The 20,255-nt window shown below is 42.0% G+C and overlaps 1 long non-coding RNA gene across 3 annotated transcripts in view; it reads right to left on the bottom strand.

The window, feature by feature from the left end:
* The window catches only part of LOC117767769, a 27,222-nt gene extending 6,967 nt beyond the window's left edge, over nt 1-20,255 (bottom strand). Inside the window, exon 1 of one of the 3 annotated variants that reach the window (XR_004614940.1) lies at nt 20,217-20,255. This is a non-coding gene — a long non-coding RNA (uncharacterized LOC117767769). Of the gene's footprint in view, nt 1-12,490; nt 12,542-20,216 lie in introns of those variants that run through there. The other 2 variants (XR_004614939.1, XR_004614941.1) reach the window with 2 other exon arrangements.

Below are 20,255 nucleotides of genomic sequence, written 5' to 3'. Positions count from 1 at the left end.
TCGATATGATAATATTGTCATCATCCATTTGTTTTGTATTATAGGTTTTGTGAGTATTTGTTGGATTCAAAGTTATTGTGTTAAATATTCAATGCAGCAACTCTGCCCTGGTTTAGTTCTCACAAAATTTATGTTCCTGTTTAATATTCCAGCACAATCTATTCAGCACACCCAAGGACATTTATAAATGTTATACAATGCATCCAATATAAATATTCAAGATTTACTTCTGCGGCAAGTTCTACTAGCTTTAAATAAACTAAGACATGATTCTAAAATAAAAATAAAAACAAGATATGTGTTCCAGTTTAATGTAGGAGATGCGATCGGCTTCTCTGACCAGAAGTAGTGAAAATAAAAGGCAAATATTTCCTGCAACATTAATCAGAAAAAAAAAGGCCCATCTGCATTGGTTTAGCGTTAAGATTTGTATGTGTGTGTAGCAGATGGGACTTGCATCGGTCAGACAGCTGAGAAAAGTCTGTGTGATATATTAATATTCACATACATAATGATAATATTATATTTAAGATAAACATTTTTCCTCTATATTATTTTCTGAAAGGCCTCCTTCTGAGGCTTCATTTGAAGTCCAATTGCATCATGATGACTAGACTGTCCCATTTCAAAGGCTCCTTCAAATGAGGTCGACAAATGCGTCCTAACATCGCAGAGAAATTAAAGCTCCAATGCATGGATCCTTCCCAGCCCAACCTTTCCCAGGATTCATTGCACTAAGGTTATGGTGCCAGAAAACAACGAGATGTCCAACGCCTGAGTATCACTCTTCAACTCAACTAAACAGCTGATGGTATTTGGTACACATGCTGTAGGCAACTGTCTCATTTTGGATTGGCCTTCACAGTCTACGCAGACCATGGAAGATTCCCTCTTTGTGGGCAGGGTAAACGGTTTCCTTCGATGGATGCGGGCGGCCCCTGGATTGAGAAACAGTTCATGGCATTATCGGCGTTCATTTCCCTGAGTCCGTGTCCGTCTGTAGAGCTCCAGAAGAGAGGAACTATACAACTGTTTTCACACACTGAATAGTGCTTATTATAAAAATAGTTGAAGCCCTCTCAATTCAAAGGTTCAGTTCACTCAAAATGGTCAAATTGGTGTTTATTCACAGTTTAATACATTTCTTAAACTCTCTGACAGCGTTCTGTTTTACGCTGTCAGTAATTGCTTGGAAAAATAAAACAATTTAAATGGCTACATACCAGTGAAGTATGAAAATATATTCTTTATAATTTGGCTGTAGTGACCCTTTAAATCCAGACAAATGAAACAGACCCAGCAGCTTTTGAAAGCAGAGTGAGGCAGGTCTCAGTGCAGGTCTCATTGACTGACAGGTCTGTGGAGTAATAAGAAGAGTCACATTCATCATATCAAATGTCAACATGACCCTGACATTTGAGCTAAACATTAAACCAGTCCAACTTTCTGACACTACACAAACTTTACTGTGCCAAGGCCTGTTCAGATCTCTGCCACCCTGTTTATAACTCTGACAGATTTATTATGTGCTTTGTATACAGCTTCAGCTGCAAGTCAAATAACTGGCATGTGTAAATAGACTTACAGGTGATTTTTGTGGCTGTCAGGGTGTTCACCAGACAAGTCATGACTGATTTATAGGCAGCACGTCAAATACAACCTGAATAATCCATCATGCAAATAAAGATGAAGCTTTGCTCCCATGTGCGCTTCCAGTATAAACACACACATTCACAGGTCTGAATAGTTGAAAATATGGTTATAATGTGTGTGTGCAGACTGTTTCTGTGTATGTGTGTGTTTGAAGTGCTCACCCACACGTTTGTGTTGGCGTGTCTGTCAGTGTGTGTCAGGCTCAGGTTGAATGATGAGGTGACACATACCTATCAGCGCTGGAGGAGACGTGACGCAGACGAAGGACACCGGTTGGCTGACGCCCAGCCCGAGCCACTTCCTCCGCGTTCACAGTTTCGAGGGAGTCTTGCAGAAGTCCTATGTAGGACAAAGGCAGCCTGCGGCTAACTACCCCCATTACCACTGTCTGTAATGCTCCAAATGAAAAAAAATGAAAAAATCCCCCCATCTGACTTGACTCATCGCTCATCACCAGCACAGAGAGAGTAAGAGAGAGCTCCATGGATCAAAGACTAGATGTCATATCCCCCTCCCATTCCCAAAATTCATCCTAAAAGCCAGAGTGAGGGCTGTATGTATGTGCAGCATGTGTGTGTGTTGGAGGAGTGCAGATTGCCAAGCTCCTCGACTTGAAGCGTGTGTTTATGTACTTTGTCACTCAGGAAAATGAGATGTGTAAATCCAAATGTCAGAGAAGAAGAGGAGCTTTCTGACGGCGCTGAGCGTCATGTTCCAGATTTGTTATCCTTCTTCTCTTCACTTTTGGCCCACTGGCCGCACTGCTGACAGCTTCATGGCTGACAAAGAGCTGGAGAGCAGATCTGAGCAACTAATAGAAAGAGAAAGAGAAAGAATGGAGGAGGGGAGGGGGTGATGGTAGATGATGTTTGATGTTTCTTGAGTGCACACCCACACACACACACACAAGCAGGGACAGTATCACAGCCAAGGTCAATGCTGCCTGTCCGAATGTCTGTGTTTGACAGAATGTACTTACTCTTATGGATGGTGTGTGTGTGTGTGTGAGTGTGTGTGTGTGGGGGGGGAATCCTCTCAGAGTGCAAATTGAACGTAGGCCTCTGCAGTATTCGGGTGACACAGTAATGGAGGGGTGGGTATGTATGTGGTCTGTGTGCTTGTGTGTGCATCTGTCGCCCATGTTCAGCGGCTCTGCCACTCACTGGTACATACACGGAGTTGACAGCTCCCGCTTAAATGTGTCACTCGACATTACCCATAGAGCACCACCAGAGAGAGGGAGAGAGAGAGAGAGAGAGAGAGGGGAAGGGTGTAGTGGAAGATGGGGTGGTGGATGTGTGCGTATACTGTATGTATGTGTGTGTCTCAGGGGCAAGGAAACAGAAATCCAGCTGTATAATAGTTTGCCCTTTTTTCCTTTTGACTTTTATCTGTATAGCCATTATCCAAATGCTGCTCAACTATACCTCATGTACTCCACTGCTTCTCAATTTTAGGGTTAGGGGCACCCAAGGGCCCCTGACAGAGGTCCTGAACCCATTATTTAAAATGAGAAACTGTTACTTTTCTATTTTCCTTCTCAGAGAGTTTAGATGTCAATATATATTTAAAGAGAATCTTCCCTTTTAAAATCACTGCAGCTCCACAGTGGTCCTCGAAATAAACTGAATGCAGGCCACTAATTTAAAGGTGCATCATATCAGTGTCATGGTAAATAAAATTGTAGTCCATTATTATAGTACTGACAAAATCCTTTGTACTTCATTGTGTGGCGACATATTATTGCAGCTGTCCAGCGTTCACAAAGTACAGACCATGGTTACTGTGTGCTCTCTTCCATGGCTTAGATACACACAACACTCTCCTGGATTATATCAACAAATGATGACAAACTGATGTTGAAAAAATACAGATCATAAGTACAAGCCTGTGTACAGCGATGTCAGAAGAAAAGTAGTATGATGAGTATTGCTAAATTGATGAAAAAGAAAAACATTCTCATTCTCAGAAATGCCGAAATAATTATGATGCCATGATATAAACCTGTAGTATTGTTGCATTATGTCTATGTTTAAGAACATTGAGGATATCATTATATTCTAAATGCAACGTGTAAACTAGTATGGCAGAGGTTCCAGGTTTTTAACCAGCAGAAACCAGCTAATTAAGTCACAAAAATAGACCCTATATAAGATGGACAACGTGACAGCTTCCCAACACTGAAGCCAATTTATCTGGATCGCCCCCTGGTGGCTGGCTGCAGTATAGACAATAAACTCCATCTCCGACTTGTATAAAAAGGTTTTTTATTACTTATTTGATGCCATAAAAAAATGATGAAACATCATGATTGACAGCTGAGACTGATTTGGTTGGTCTAGTGTGTGTATTAAGACGTCTATTATGCAGCCCCACTCGAGTCTATCTTTATTCACAGTCTGTACTCACAAAATGGCTTCGACCTACAAGCGTAGAGGTCTGATCACCAGAGGTTTTGCTTTGGCTGCTTCTTCTCTGAAGTGTCCTGCTGTACTCAAGCTTCTTTTTTTTTTTTTTATATTTCTGGAGGAGATAAGCGTGTTGACTGCTCTTTCCAACATCTACCATTGCTGCACAGTGTTAACACTGAAAGAAAAGGCCTCTCTTCCTGTTTAGTTCTGCCCAATTCCTGTAAGCTAAAACAGTGCCTCTGCATACACAATGTTAAGTATGGTTGAGACCAAGTCCTTTCAGTAATTGCCTTGGATGTACTGTAATTATACTGATTTTCGCAAAGTTAATACAGTGATGATTAGCTATTGTTAACTGTGATAAATGCCTTGACGTCAAAGAACATTTGAAGACTGTCTTCCATAAGAAAATGAACCTGAACTGGACATTCATTTATTCATCTGTAGATAGTTGCAGCCTTGTACAGTTTGTACAATAGTAACTAAATTAAAAAGGTGTCCTTCTAGCACTGTTTATGGTCGTTATGGCAAATCAACACATACAGTAGGTGTTTGGTTGTATAAAGCGGTCAGATCAAGCTGGATTACGGGAGTTAAGGGCCTCATGTCAAAACACGTCTTTCATTCTGCCCTGGGGCACCATAACAACAACCCCCATCCTGTGGAAAGCCAACCACCGCCATTCTTCTCATGTCACTCAGTCCCTATCCGAGGGCACAATCAACTCTCTCAGCTCCTTTTTCTGCCACTGCACATACTGACATGACAAACACAAATACACACACACACACACACACACACACACACAATAACGCTGTTACGTGCAAGTTATATACAAGTATGGAGGCAGTGCCAGTACCTTTTGTGTCAGTGAACGTTTATTATATGAAAAGTGCTGAGATGACTGATCGGGTGCTTTATAAATAAAACTGACCTGATTGGATGGTTGAGGTTGGGATTAAATACTCATTGACACAAAGACTTTCAATGTTTTTATTTATACTTCATTGGATAAATTCAAATGTCTTTGTATATTGAAGTTTGAGTGTATGATCCTGATTCCTTTGATCTAATTGCATTTTTTCTATTCTACATAAATGATTTTCAAAAATGACATAATGAGTTTGGTTAAGCCACCTGTACTAAAGTCATAATTTTTAAAACTGATATACACTTATATGTAAGTATATTTTTTAAATGCGGGTAAACCTGCTAAAAACCAGTGGAGGAGTTTGCTTCTGTTTTTTTCCACCGGTGAGCTCGACATCACAAATGCACCAGAATCCAAGGTGAGCTAAACCTTGCTGTTTGCCAGTGTTGCAGCTCGCACGATACGAAGCAAACATTTGACCTGGGAGGGAATGCTGTGTGTATCCATTGCCATTACAGGTCCAGTGTGTAGGATTTAGGTGAAAGGGATCTATTGGCAGAAATTGAATATAAAATAAACTGAGTGATGTTTTCACTAGTGTGTTTCATCTGAACTGTACAAATTGTTGTTTACTTTACCCTAGAATGGGCCCTTGATACTTAAATACTGATATTCACATCAGGAGCGGCTCTTCTCTACAGAGGCTGCCATGTTTTTTACAGTAGCCCAAACTGGACAAACTAAACATCTTTTGAGTTTTTATGACAACTGAATTCAACCACAGGTTCTCTTTCATGTTTGGAAGGGGAGGGTGAGGTGAAGGGTATTCAGCTGCAACATGCAAATTCACCACTAGATGTCACTAAATTCTACACACTGAACCTTTAAAGAAAAAAGCCAGATGTTAGCGGGTGTTAATGTTTTTTTTGCCCAGTGAAGGGGCTTCAGAGGACAGGATAGAGAAATGAATAAGTGACAGACGTTTATTCTTCAAAGTCTCTCACTTTGTCTTAGCTGTTCTGTCTACTTTGGCTTGGCAACTGTTTTAAAGCCCCCAGGCAAAAATGTTGCAGACGCCACCAGATTTTCTCCACTCCAAGCAAAGAATGAGGGTGCTTTGCATATTTTTTTTACTTAGCTGAACTTCTGTTTCGTCTGTTCTGAGTCATTATAGAAATCAGTATTCTATACAAGACTCTTCACTTCTCATAAGGGTTACAGTGAGAATCCTTTTGACTGTTGATCACATAAATCACAAAGACAGCATGTTGTTAAGTCCAGTATTGGGAAGATGTACAGAATATATTTAAAGTGATTTATACTTTTTTGCAACTGAAGGTCAATGTGCAAACCATGTCACACTTCAAGGGATCAGGAGATCTACTCTAACTTGGGCCGGCCATATTAAATATGTATGCATTAATAGTTCAGGGGGGCCCTTTGGATAAAATGACAGATATTATGTTTCTATCTCACATCCTGGCCTTGCTTTCTCTGAGAAAAACGAGATACTTTGAAATGTTATATGTCAGCTTCCACCATGACAGTCAGTCAGACAGAGAGGACGACGAGGACTCGCTGAGAGAGATAAAAGTGATGGATTGCATGTTAAGTGGATATTTTACTCCAATGTAACTGTATCATGACGGGGAGGATTATGATGTGACACACAGCTTCTTGGTGCGCCTAAAGCCATTGATTGACACATGACACACGGGAAGTCAGATAAGTCCATCACTGAGTGAAACATGTGTCTGACATCGTCGGATATGAATTTTACATGAACCCACTGCTGCAGCACTGCGTTTACTCAGGGGTGGGTTTAGTCGGTCGGGGGATGGGGTACAGCTGGGGCACAGGCTCTTATTGAAATCTTATTGAAATCTGATTGGCTGGGACTCTTCCCTCCAAGACTCTGAACATGATTGGTAATTGGTTTGTTATTGATAATGAAGAAAGCAGAGGTAGCCCAATGAGAAAAAAGTCTGTAAAACTGTTCTAGGTGACTGTGTACTTGCAGCTTATTTACCATAAAGGTTAACTTTAATTTACTTAAATTATCAGCCACCGTATTAACAACTCACCAAATATCCAGGCTGAAAAATAACTTATCCATCAATAAATAAAATATATAAATATTTTAACAGATGCACGAAAGAATAATTGTGTAATAATTAAAAGATAAATAAATGTAGACGTACAAAAAGAAAGAATGGCTTAAATAAAGGTATGATTATAAAAACTTTAATTTCTGTTTCTTAATTACCAACATTTATATATTTTTCCATCCAACAATGCTTTAATGAATTTCATTTCATTTTCTTGTTATTTGATTTTTTATTTAAGAATTAAGATATTTAAAAGAAGTAGTTTTTCATCCTTTATAGATAAAACCATCTTTCATCAAGACCATATCATGACTGTTTTGTAACTATTTGAGTGTGTGTGTGTGTGTGTGTGTGTGTGTGTGTGTGTGTGTGTGTGTGTGTGTGATATCTCAGGCTGTTTGTATGTTATGATGTTGGATTGATCTCTGGCATGCTATGTTTGGGTGTAAAGTGCAGTCAAGTGTTTGATCCCATCTGACCTAGACACATCAACAACACCCTCACCACACACGCATGTACACCCATAGGCCACCTGAGGTAAGATCAGATGAGACACGCAGCGGCTGAAGATGACAGGGTTTGATGGTCTTGGGTGGCGTATACAATCTACAGTCTACGTGTGGTCTCTCACAAACTGGCAAAGTTTCATTTGACTCCTACTCACAATCACCCTACACAATGTACATGCTTACCCTCCATCCCCTTTCTTTCCTCTTTCCCCATCCTTGTTTCTCCTTTCCCACCGCTCATTTCTCCCTGCTCCTCGCTCTCTCCCTCCACCTCCTCATCTCTGCCTGCCGTTAATGTGGGAGTGATTGAGGAGGGCTGTATGAGCAGGCTGACAGAGCTCATCTCTGGCCCATGATGCATGGCTTCCCTGGGCCTCCCCGCTGCCCCATTACACCCTGATTAATTGGGCCTGCTTAAGTCAATAACTCATCCGTTAAAAAACAAAAAGCTCCAGTGGCGAGGAGGAGGAGGAGGAGATGGGGAGAGGCAATGAAGGACACAAGAGGAGCAAGCAAGCGAGAGAGAGAGAGAGAGGGAGAGAAAAATGGAAGAGGAAGACAAATTATGGAGGAGGTAATGCATTGGCTGAAGATGCATTAAGTGCACTTATACATACTGTTGTTTTTTAAAGATAGCTTTCATATATCTATATATTTAAATATATATATATATATTACTGATGAATGTTGAAGTCATACTCCACTGTAAATCTATTTTCCTGCAACTGGCATCATTTCACAGCACTTATGTAACAATTATACAGCAGTAAGTGTAAAGAGTCCAATACACATTTATACTATTTAATGTTATATTTACAATAAATCTGTGTAAAAGGTTATCACCTGACATCTAAGTCCAATATGTGGAATATTTGAGAAGTTTCTGAACCCGTAGGTTCACTTTCGCAGGACCTCTCCACATAAATGATCTTTAATTTGTGTAGTGGCTCAACTTATGTACACAATTGATTGTAGGATATTCATGGTCTGTCCCTTTTCATCATATCACAACCACAGTCTATGATCACAACGCCCAAAATGCTGGAGTCTACTTTTACACTTAAAACTTCACTGACAAAAACACACAAAATGTTCCAACACCTCCATCACAACCTTCTATATTTAACCTGTTGTATTATTTCTGCCTCACCATCATGTGTGCACTGTGTCATTTCCAGCCAAAGCATTAGCGTGGCGTCAAGTCAACCACTCTCAGTCATCAGTGTGGGCGACAAATTCAATCAACCTCTCTTTCATTACGAGGAGACTGAAATCTGTCTTAAGTTTCCTCTGAGATCGTGATCCTTTTTCTGTTGACGGAGACAGTTGCACAGCTGCTCATCGTGTCAACTGTGTATGTGTGTGAGTTTGCCTATATATAACTTTATGGATTCCAGTTCAGTATCTGCAAAATACTGAAAATATTACCTGCATGCTAGGTTAATAAGTCAACTTATAGAGTCTGAAATTAGATTCAGGCAATTCACCATATACCTATCAGTCCACTTCAGATTGTATGACATATTTGTAGTATGCACCTTTTTGTCAAAATATTACAGGTAATCTGTAGATTTTTGCTTCTGTTGATCCAATCATAAGCTCAAACCTTAAAAACTAAATTAATAATAATAATTAACTGATAGCAATTACTCAAGCCGACATGGCCTGAGGTGGATCTCCGCAGTTTGCCTTTCACATACCTCCACCGTAGAAACTGCAGACGATCTCCGGAGTTCAGTGAATATCTGAAAGCAGCATCAGAGGGTATTCATACTAATTTCAATCATTTGGCATCCATTGATGATGGGTAATAGGTGGCATATTTTCACCCATAGCCTCGAGTTGGGCGTTTTGTCCAGGGCCATCTAGATTTTTTGAAACCAGAAATAACCATATTTGTAGGAGCGAGTGGTGAGCCTGACTGAGAGCTCCGGGACACTGAACACCTACCTTCACCTGTGACCTCCACCCATTGGTTGGGAGCCCTAGCACTTATGATTTTACTTATGTGTTTAATAAATAAGTGAGAAGTAGATTACGTTTCTCGTAGACTTCTATTGACTGTCACTTCCTGCTCATTTTTCGGTACTTCCACATGGTTTCACTTTTCCAGGCCCTGAGTCTATTATTTTAGTGCAGTATTTGAACAGGAAATTGACCTTTGAAAAAAAAAGATCCCCCATATGCTATTGCTATGCTATGCTACCCATTGTGTTACTAATCATAATAATGTAGTAGAGGGTACAAATACTGATGATGGGATAATGTGATAATAAAATAAGCACCTTACTCTCATCATAAATGAGCACTTTAAAGTAAGAAATAAACAATGAATACACCTTTTTCAAAACAGACATTTTGGTGTTTCATAGAAAACATATCATTGATAACATTAAAAACAACTGTATTCTGTGATGACAAGATAATTCCAGAGCCCAGGTATTGTACTTGTAAGGTCATATTATTAATAATCAGAATAAGAATAATAATTTCTAGCACTTTTCAATACAAAGAGCATAGTGCTTTACAGCAGGCAACATTAACCAATACAACTTAAAACCATGAGAAAAAACCTGAGAATACTTAAAAAACTAAGTACATGTAAAACAGTGATAAACGTCATGGGATAAAAGCCTTTTTATAAAGATGTGTTTTTCATATAATGTCATGGTGTACTTGGACAGTGGAACACAGAATTTGTTTCACCTCATATGAAAAGTCACACTGCTTTGGAATTAAACAATTTAGACACTTGAAATCATTCCCTGTTTGATACCTCTAGTCATTTTATTTACTTACTTTACGTTGATTGTGGATTTAATTTACTGCTGTGACTTTAATTTACAATATAGTCCAATGAAATCTGTCTGCAATGGGAAGAATTGGAGGTGCGGTCAGTGTTGACTCGAAACAAGTGACCAACTGTAAGGGGTTTCTACAGAGAACACAGAATGAGACATTTAAGATTTTGGGACCAGTAATATATTGATTCAGCCATATGTTCATGTAATGTAGTTGTCCATGATGGTAGCAAATGTATCCTGGATATTGTGACAGTATGATGAATAAGAGTCAGGTCATGTAACACACACACACACACACACACACACACACACACACGCACACACGCACGCATGCACGCACGCACGCACGCACGCACGCACGCACACACACACACACACACACACACACACCATCCAGCTGCAGACCATAGATCACAGCCTTGGAAAGCAGATTACACCTAATCACCACAGACACTTAGATCACTGTTCTGATCAAATAACAGCTCAGCTGTGATGTCAACACAGACACACACACGCACACACGCACACACACACGCAAACACACACACACACACACATAGACGTAGACATCCCCTTGCTGAGCGATGGATGTGAGAGCAGAGCCTCTGTTATCTTTGTTATGGTTTGGAGAGCTGACATGTTTGACAGCGGTGAATGTAAGTAGCAGTGTTATGACATGTCTGAGCGACCATGAAAAAGGCCAAATACTGTAGGCCCAGGCCCAGGCCACTATGTACACCAGCCCTGACATGGTGGAGATAAGAGAAAATAAACACAATGAACTCCACTGATCTCTACCATTGTCTGTGCACTGAAGAGGCTTTGTTTGGGGACATCTCTAGATTCATTGGCGTGTTAAGTGTGTGCGTGAGTGTGTGTGTGTATGTGTGTGTGTGTGTGTGCGTGTACGAAAGAGACAAAAACAGACAAAGAGCATAAAACAGGGAAGAAAGAGGAAGATTGAACAAGTTAGTTGGTCATCTTTCCATCTCTCCATGTGCAATCATCACCATCATTTAATCTTCACCCTCCAGCAGATAACACAGACAGCCTGGCTCCTTCCTGCTCTGTCACACAGATATGGCATCTCTCTCTCTCTCACACACACACACACACACACACACACACACACACAGAGGCAGAGTGGAGTTGTCACAGCACATATATGAGCCTCGCTTGGCCTCTGAGGAAACACGGCCCAGCTCCCAGTCATAAATAATAATGGGATTGGCTACATGACATGTTGAGTGATGGGGCCCCTCTCAGAACTCATTTACATGGCTTTGTGTAGCAATCATCGGCCCCCTAATGTAGCGCTAAGCAAATGAGCCTTTCAGAATATTGTGCAATTTATCGCAAGTCAACTGGCACCGGGCGGGCGCTCTATAAATCATGCTCGAACACATGCCCCCAGTGACAGCTAAATCAACATGGAGTAATTGCTTTGAAATGTGGAGGAAGCGAAAAGGCAGGCTGGACAAAGCGGTCTGGTTAGTGGGGCGCTGGTGGTGGGGGGGGGCTGCTAACCTCACTTTGACTCTGGAAATGTAACATACAGATGTTTTGGAGAATTGTAGAAACCTCTTGGGAGAGTGAATGGGTGAAGGCCCGACGGCAGGTTTGACCAATTTAAATGGAAAAGTGGTTGAGTGCTCTAACTGACCAGCAGAGGGAGTGACAGCTGACTGGAGAACACACACACACACACACACACACACACACACACACACACACACACACACACACACACACACACACACACACACACACACACACACACACACACACACACACACACACACACACACACAGGGAGAAGCTGGCAAACTTGTGGATTATTCAGAGAATGGCCGTCAGCTGCTGTGAATGTGTAACTGAATTGTATATGTGTGTGGAGGGGGACAGTTTGAAGCTGTCAGCACCTAGAGTTACTGCTGGGTGTGTGTGAGTGTGTGTGTGTGTGCTTGTTTTTGTGTGAGAGTGAGAGAGCAAACACAATCCTGTCCATCAGTGTCCATTACCTTGACAGCAAGTGAGATTAATGACCACAGGGTCAAAGAGAGGCTCACAACCCGGCCTCATGTGGACACACACACACAGACGCACACACACACACACACACACACGCACGCACACACACACACACACACACACACACACACACACACACACACACACACACACAGGGGGTAAAAGAGCAATGAAAAAGGGTATAAAGTCAAAAATGAAACAGGATTCACTGATTGCTTTTAAAGCTCTGTCCAGTGAATGCTGTGAACTGTACTTGCTGCTCTTTTATTTTTGATAAATAGAGAGAAATACACATTGTCATTTTTGTTTTTCTTGTCCCACCAGAGAAGCTGAAATCACAATGACTTAAAATGCAGCATTATCATCGATACTGTAAAGTTGTTTTGGCAAATTAGTCATCCGTCAGACATGGTACAACAGCAGCATTCATTTGAGCTCTGTTTCGGCCTCTTCCAACTTATAATATTTATCTTTGTATCCATTACTGCTCCACTATGTACAACAACCATGAATATTACAAATATAAAATTTGTCAGAGCTTTTCTTCTTCAAAAAAGATAAATGTACCTTTCAAAAATGTTTTCTAAAAGGTTGCTGAAATCACAAAGGAGCAAGCAGGCCAGGAAACTAAAACATACAACAGAAAAACAAGGCAGAGCTGATAATTCTTGGTGGATTCATCACATTAAACATACTTATTACACTGATTTGATGATGCAATCGTGCAGCTTCAAGTTTGTTTCAGTCTGTTTATGCTAGGCTCTATAGTAGCTGTAATGTTGTCATTGTAGAAGGTCAACAATGCAAATATGTTCCCAAAAACACATTTTCTCACATATGTCCATAACAGATGGCTGCAGGGACCATGGTTGGTCACCATTGTTATGTGATGTTAGCTTTGTCTGACTGGGATATACAGTATATACAGTGTCTGCAGGGTATGTAATGATGCTTTTGATTCTTCTTCTGAAGTCGTCTTCAAATAGTGAATGTGATCATTTCACCCCTGCCCTGTGGAGAATGGTACTGTTGTTTTGGGGTATATCTTCGTAGCTCTCCCAATATTTCTGCCATCAACTGTTGTTGTCCTTGACAGCCCTGCGACATCTGATGCTCGAACACCTTCTTGTCTTCCTCCAGAATATTTCACGTTTCTGTATTGGCTATGTCAGATGTTTGTGGTGTGGCTCTGATTGTTTAGGCCTCTTCTCAGCCTCACAATGGCGTTTGGTTTCTTCTGCAGACAGCTCTCTGGAGAAACAAATGCAGTTCTCACAGGTGAAATCTAAAGCTAAAACCTGGAGTAGATATTTCATGTCCAAACACAATCTGAAAGGCAACACCTGGGGAACAAGAAACATCTGTCAGTCACATGTTTCAGGAAATTGTCTAGCTTCAAGCATATATATATATAAATATATAGAGTCCTACTGTATTGCGAAGACTCTCTGTGTCAATATTGGAACAGCTGATGGCTTCCTGGCCTCCAGCCTCGGTCAAAGGAATTCACTTTGAACAAAACGCCCTAACATCTCAGTTATTAACGACGCACACCGCTCAGCGATCTTAATTCCATTTGCATAATGAGCCAGAGCTGATAAGCCTCTCATCAGAGCTAATGGAGTGGCTTTCATTAATTAAAACATCTCATTCCCACTGCTGCCTTCATTACTACACCAGATGGTTGTCATTACTCCGCTGTTTGTCTGTCAAAAGACTTGACACCCTGCCATAAAGGGTTGGTTAATATTACTAACAGAGCAGGGCAAGTTGAGCATGTGTGAGCATTAGTTTTTGGACAATTCCCCTGGAGCAAAGTGAGATGAGGTCAGATGTGAAGTTTGCAGGAGGTCCTGGTCTCTCAGACCACCCTGAGTAATCTCACTGATACGGCCTCTTTTTACATTTGTCAGGTCTATAGTGATACACTGCTGATATGGATCCAGTTCATATTCTTATATACATCTGATTAATTTACATGTACTTGTCCAACTAACGGGGATGTATAATGTCTGTGCGGCGTATATGTATGTGTACCTGCTAATGTTCATAACATTTTTACCCATTCAGATCATGTTTCGGTTTCAAGCAAGGAAAATGCAATGTAAAATTGAAAATACACCTTATGCCAGGTAATTTAGTCTTAAGTAAATTTCTAAATTAGCTCAATTCATAAACTTTTTTCTTGCCATGTAGAAAACACAGCACAGATTTTTTGTCAAAACTGAATGTCCATCCCAGTGGATATCAGGTGTAGAATGACATAAACAGGACACTGATGACGTTATCAGTCAGCTTTTTGCCTAATTTAATGCTGTAATAATATACTAATATGCAACCTCATAGGTGCCTAAGCTCCACCTTTTGTGTCACAGTTATTTCAGAAAGAACAATCTAAAGAAATGTTGTTGCCTGAAGACACTGAACTTTAACAAGAAGCAGGGTTGAGTTTGTCCTCACTAGAACCCTGAACCTAACCCAGTTTACATCTTTCTCTTACGTCCAGGTTTGACCTGAGAATAAAATATTTAAGAAAACAGAGCACAGAAAGCTGCACACTGAACTGATCCGTTTTATTCTCGCAATGTTTCAAACCCAGTGTTTCTCCTTATCCTTGTGCACTTAGTGGCATAAAGATTCAGTGTGTGGTTGTGAGTTTAATATCAGAAGCGGTTGGGGGCAGTACCTTCAGTATGAACTGGACTGTGCTATCTTATATTATTAGATATGAAGGTTGTGGTTGTGGGTTCCAAGTTCAACTGAGCTTCAGCGCGCACGCATCATGTGATTATATTTCTATTTACGTTGCACCTCATTTCCTCTCGGTCTGTCATCCACTCTGCTGTCACCAATCAGTGTCTTATGTTTCCAAAATTAGGCCGAGATGCAGCAAAATGAGCTGCATCTGACGAGTGTTTTGACTGAGGCGGCCAAGCCTGAGATTTCTGTCACACAGAGGATCTTTGATGCATTTCAATAAGCTGGGAGAGTGATGATTCTCATTGGAAACTGGATCCAAGTTGCTGAGTAATTTCATCAGCAGTGGAAAGAGCACTGAAGTATTTGACTCACAGATGAGATCTGTTACTGCTATAGAATTTAAATTTCCACAAGATTACTGAGTAAGTGAAAAAACCAAACTACTTAATAACGCTGACTGTGGTTCAGTAGCTTCATCATCCCAGATTTATTTACTGTGACACGTTGTGAAAATACAAAAGTACACACTGAGATTTAAGTTTTCATGTACTGTCCAGTGCTGTTACTCACAGGTTAGGTCAACAGGTAAGTGGTTTAAACTTCTCAAACTAGAACTAAATAACATTCCTATACTTTTCATAAAACGCAATAAGCAAAAGTCAGAGGTCACCTTACCACCACATGTACCTTCACCCCGTCCTGTAACGTGCATGTCCTATTATTGTGTTAAGGGATTGTAAGATGCCAAACAGTCCACAGATAGGATTTTACAGCTCTCAGGTTATGCCAGCTCGAGTTTTTCATGGGACGACCCTGTGTTGTGTAGTTGCACTGGACTGGCTCCATTCAGATGAATGAGGAGGCTTGAATAAGCCTGAATGGGGCCTTAGGGTTCTTTCCCTCAATGTCTCTTGAACTGTACACAGATATTATGAAATGAGCTTAATATGGCAGGCAGACTATGTGGCCGTTCACTCTGTGACTCTTCATAAACCAATTCCAGTATGTAGAACACACAGAGACAGAAGAGGAAGAGGATGGGTGTATGCAAGTGTTAACAGTTCACTTCTTCTCCACCTCCTGTTTTTGTCTGTGTGTGTGTGTGTGTGTGTGTGTGTGTGTGTGTGTGTGTGTGTGTGTGTGTGTGTGTGTGTGTGTGTGTGAGAGAGAGAGAGAGAGAGAGAGAGAGAGAGAGAGAGAGAGAGAGAGAGAGAGAGAGAAGGGTGTGTTAGATTGGGACAACATTATCTTCTCTGCGTCACCTGGTAATTGTGCTTCGTTCTGTTCAATCTAACTGTCCATTCTACTTAGCCTCTTGCTCTCTGGACACACACACACACACACACACACTTATATACAATGCATACATGCACACAGGTTCAACTGGTACGTGTCAGACGTATTCAGGACAACACACACACATTTACACACTTAGATGTACTACACACAGAAACCACAATACCTACTAAAAATACGCACCTCCAGTCACACGCACACACACACACACACACTGCTCCCAAGCTGAGCAGAGTGGATGTGGCTCTCCCCGTAGCCTCCCCTCCCAACACACACTCACACACTCGTCACCGTGCCCCCGGACCACTGCGACCGCTCTCTAGCTCACTGCTCCCAGGCTGAGGGGGCTCCAATTAGCCGGTGCTGGCTCTCTGCTCACTCTCATTTCTTTCCCTTTCTCCCCCCTCCACTCCCTTTCTCTCTCTCTCTCTCTCTCTCTCTCTCTCTCTCTCTCTCTCTCTCTCTCTCTCTCTCTCTCTCTCTCTCTCTTGCTCCCTGACTCTGATTGCTGCGCTCTGCTGTCACAGCTAATCGAGCCGCTACCACCTCCCACTGCCACAGACAGGCCTTGTCACTGCCGCTCGGCAAAGGTCAGAGTCTGGCAATTAAAGCTACCCACTGGGGGTGTGGATAGCAGGGGTTGGGGGTGGGGGGAGCTGCGGATGGGGACAGTAGCAGCACCGCCCTAACCTCTCATCATGATAACCAACAGGCTTAGCTGTGGGGTGCTGAGAGCCTGACACGCACACCAACGCATGCACACCGATGAAGAACAACCCTCTTAGGCTACATCCATACAACTATGTTTTAATTAAAAAATCTCAAGCACGAGCATTTTGGTAACGGATCAGTTTCAATCACCGTCCTAACATGTGATTAGAGCCTGATGAATCAGCAATGGTTATGTTGTTACCAAAAAACACTTATCTGTTTACACAGCTCTAAACTTAATAGTGTGGACCGTAACAGAGTTGATGTGTTTTCAAACGAAAACTTTGTAGTATGGATGAAGACTTAGATGCTGGAAAAGATACTCACAGGAATAGTTCTTTTTATTGTATTAGCACACACACTCTTCTGAGGTCAGAGGTCAACACACACACGGGACACACTCTAATACACACACATTTCTGGTGTCTCCACAACAGTGCGAGGCAAACTGCCTCATCAACATGAATGTGACAGAGTAGACCTCGTCTCGCTCCTCTGTTTAACAGTCTGCCTGCCTCTGTCCTTGTGCTCCTCACCTCTCCTACCCTCCTCCTCCCTCGTGCCTTTCCTCCCCCTTTACCCCCCCCCCCCCCCCTTCAGCGCTTCTTCACATCCAGCTAGACTAATCTGTGCCATCGGCCCCTCCTCTGCCATCTGTCAGAGCCCTCACATTGTTTTGACGTCTAGTTAATTCTGGCCCCGATGATTTATCAAACTCTTATTACGGCCCGCTGAAAGCCTCATTTATTGTCCTGATGTATGGTAATGATAGCCCCGCGCCACCGCCTGCCCTGAATCTTAACCAACGCACTTTTGTCCTCTCTTCTCATCTCTTCCCTCTCTCTCTCTCTCTCTCTCTCTTCCTCTTTTACTCTCTCTGAGTACATATATCTTTTCTGTGCTGCTGTCTTATTCTCAGTGGCTTTGCATCATTTTCTCTTTTTGTGTGTCTGTCTGTCTCGAACTCTCTGCTGCATGCTCTCTCACTTCATCTAATCTTCCATTTTTTTCTATCTTTGGCTATTGTTTCCACTTCTGAGCTATTCCATCAATGCCTCTTTTAATCCCCGGTGATACTGAGAAGTCGGTCGTCTCCTGTTCTCCCTCATTCCACCTGTCTGTCCCGTTTTGCAATGAAAGGCCTTGATGTGGCCTGGGACAGTATTGGAGCGCAGCCAGATGCTAAATATCGCTGTCACGGGCCTTTTCCTCAACCTGATATGGACGCCTCGCATCAGCCGATACACACACATCAGACGGATGGCCAATGAAGTCACTCTGCTACCCTGAGAATAGACATTTTACTCCTGCAGCAGATCATCAAATAGCGGCGATCTAGAATTACCCCCACGGCCCTGACACAAAAACAAAACACTCCTGCTGAATAATTCAGACTGTGGCAGGATCTTAGGGGCATTAGCCGTCGATGGAGTGCAATAAAAGCTGGTGAGAAATCAATGGAGCGAGACTATACCCAATGTCCACAAAGCAAGATCCATTCCTAATGTGTCTGCAGTCATTTAAGTTGAAAGCTTGGTATTCATTATGCTGGTAGTTGATGTCAGGTTTGTATAGAGCGTCAGCGAGGCTCATGTATCTCTCTGAAACATCTGTGATGAATGACAAAGAAAACATGGCAGTCCAGATAGTCATCAATAAATAAAGTCATGTAAAAGAAAAGAAAAAAAGCTGGTTGAACTGGGATCAAACCGCAGACTTTCTGAGAAGTGGACAACCCGCTCTACTGATCCACAGCTGCGTCACACAACCAATCATTTGGTCAAATAACCAATCGTACGAAATGATTGGCTGGCGTACCTGTCTGTCACTAACTGACCTGCCTGCGCCCGCCCTGCCCTTGCTGTCACGTTGCATGACCAGGGTCTCCACAAGCCACAGAGACACACACCACTGAAGAAGAGTCAATAGCCAGAAGTTAGCGAGTGAGTCTCAGAAAAGTGGGCTACTAGCAGTTGTCAGTCAGTGCACATTCATATGTTTTGGGGGGTAGCTTTGACAAGAGGGCCGATGGGAGGGGTCGGAGGTATCGGTTCCAGGATTACCAACCCTACCTTTAACGCTTTAAGGCTAATAGTAGCTTCTAGAGAGTCAACTAAGAAAACTACTTCTCCCATGTTAATCGTGATTGAACTGTCACCTCATGCAGTGGTGTGGCTTATTAATGTGGAGCTCTATGACACAGAGGAATAAAATATGTCAAGCAGAATTGAGAAAACAATGCTGCTTGATTTAGTTTCCCAGCTGTAAATCATTACTTCTATGTTTGGGAGTCTGACTCAAAAATCTATGACTTGCCGTTTATCTATGACTTTAGTTATGTGCTGAGAGAGTTGGGACATAGACCCATGCAGACCTCAGCTGAACTGTGTGTGTGATGATAATGTCTTTTGACATATTTGTGGCCCACTAGTTACACTTTCCTGATCCTGCTGTTTATAGAATGGAAAAACCTCTGCAGCCCTAATCATCTTTTTAAATTCATAACATCAAACAACTAACCCTTTTTTACCCCCTCAGGAAAGTTGTCATTTTCAAAAACCTGACAAAATGATTAGAACATCTGACCTTCCCACCACCACCTCCTCTCTTGACCCCCAGTGTCTTCACCCCACCCTGCCATCACCTACATTGGCACTCGGGGGCCTTTAAATACTTCATTGGCCTGTAACATTACCTTAATGTCTCAGAGCATCTCATTCAAATAGAGGCTAATGAAGAGTGAAGGCACCAACACGAAACACATGTGGCTTCAATCGCTGCTGCAGGTATGTTTGTGTGTATGTATATGCGTGCGTCACTCCTGATCATACTTGCGTATGAGAGCAGGAATTAGTGCAATTATGAGCACATAGTCTTTTGTGTGTGTGTGTGTGCGTGTGTGTGTGTGTGTGTGTGTGTGTGTTGAGGAAGTTGGAGATCCGTGGTGATTTTAATGGCTCCTGACAAACTGGGGAGAGGGACTAACAGGGAAATTGAGATCATATCGGCAGACATGTAGACATGCCAGTGACTCACAATGCACAGTAAGCACACCGCATATCACACACACCGCACATCACACACACACACACACACACACACACACACACACACACACACACACACACACACACACACACACACACACACACACACACAAA

The sequence above is a fragment of the Hippoglossus hippoglossus genome, chromosome 9 (assembly GCF_009819705.1).
Source record: "Hippoglossus hippoglossus isolate fHipHip1 chromosome 9, fHipHip1.pri, whole genome shotgun sequence".
Lineage (NCBI taxonomy): Eukaryota > Metazoa > Chordata > Actinopteri > Pleuronectiformes > Pleuronectidae > Hippoglossus > Hippoglossus hippoglossus.
The sequence above is the reverse complement of the archived record's forward strand: the minus strand, read 5'-3'. Positions and strand labels throughout refer to the sequence as shown.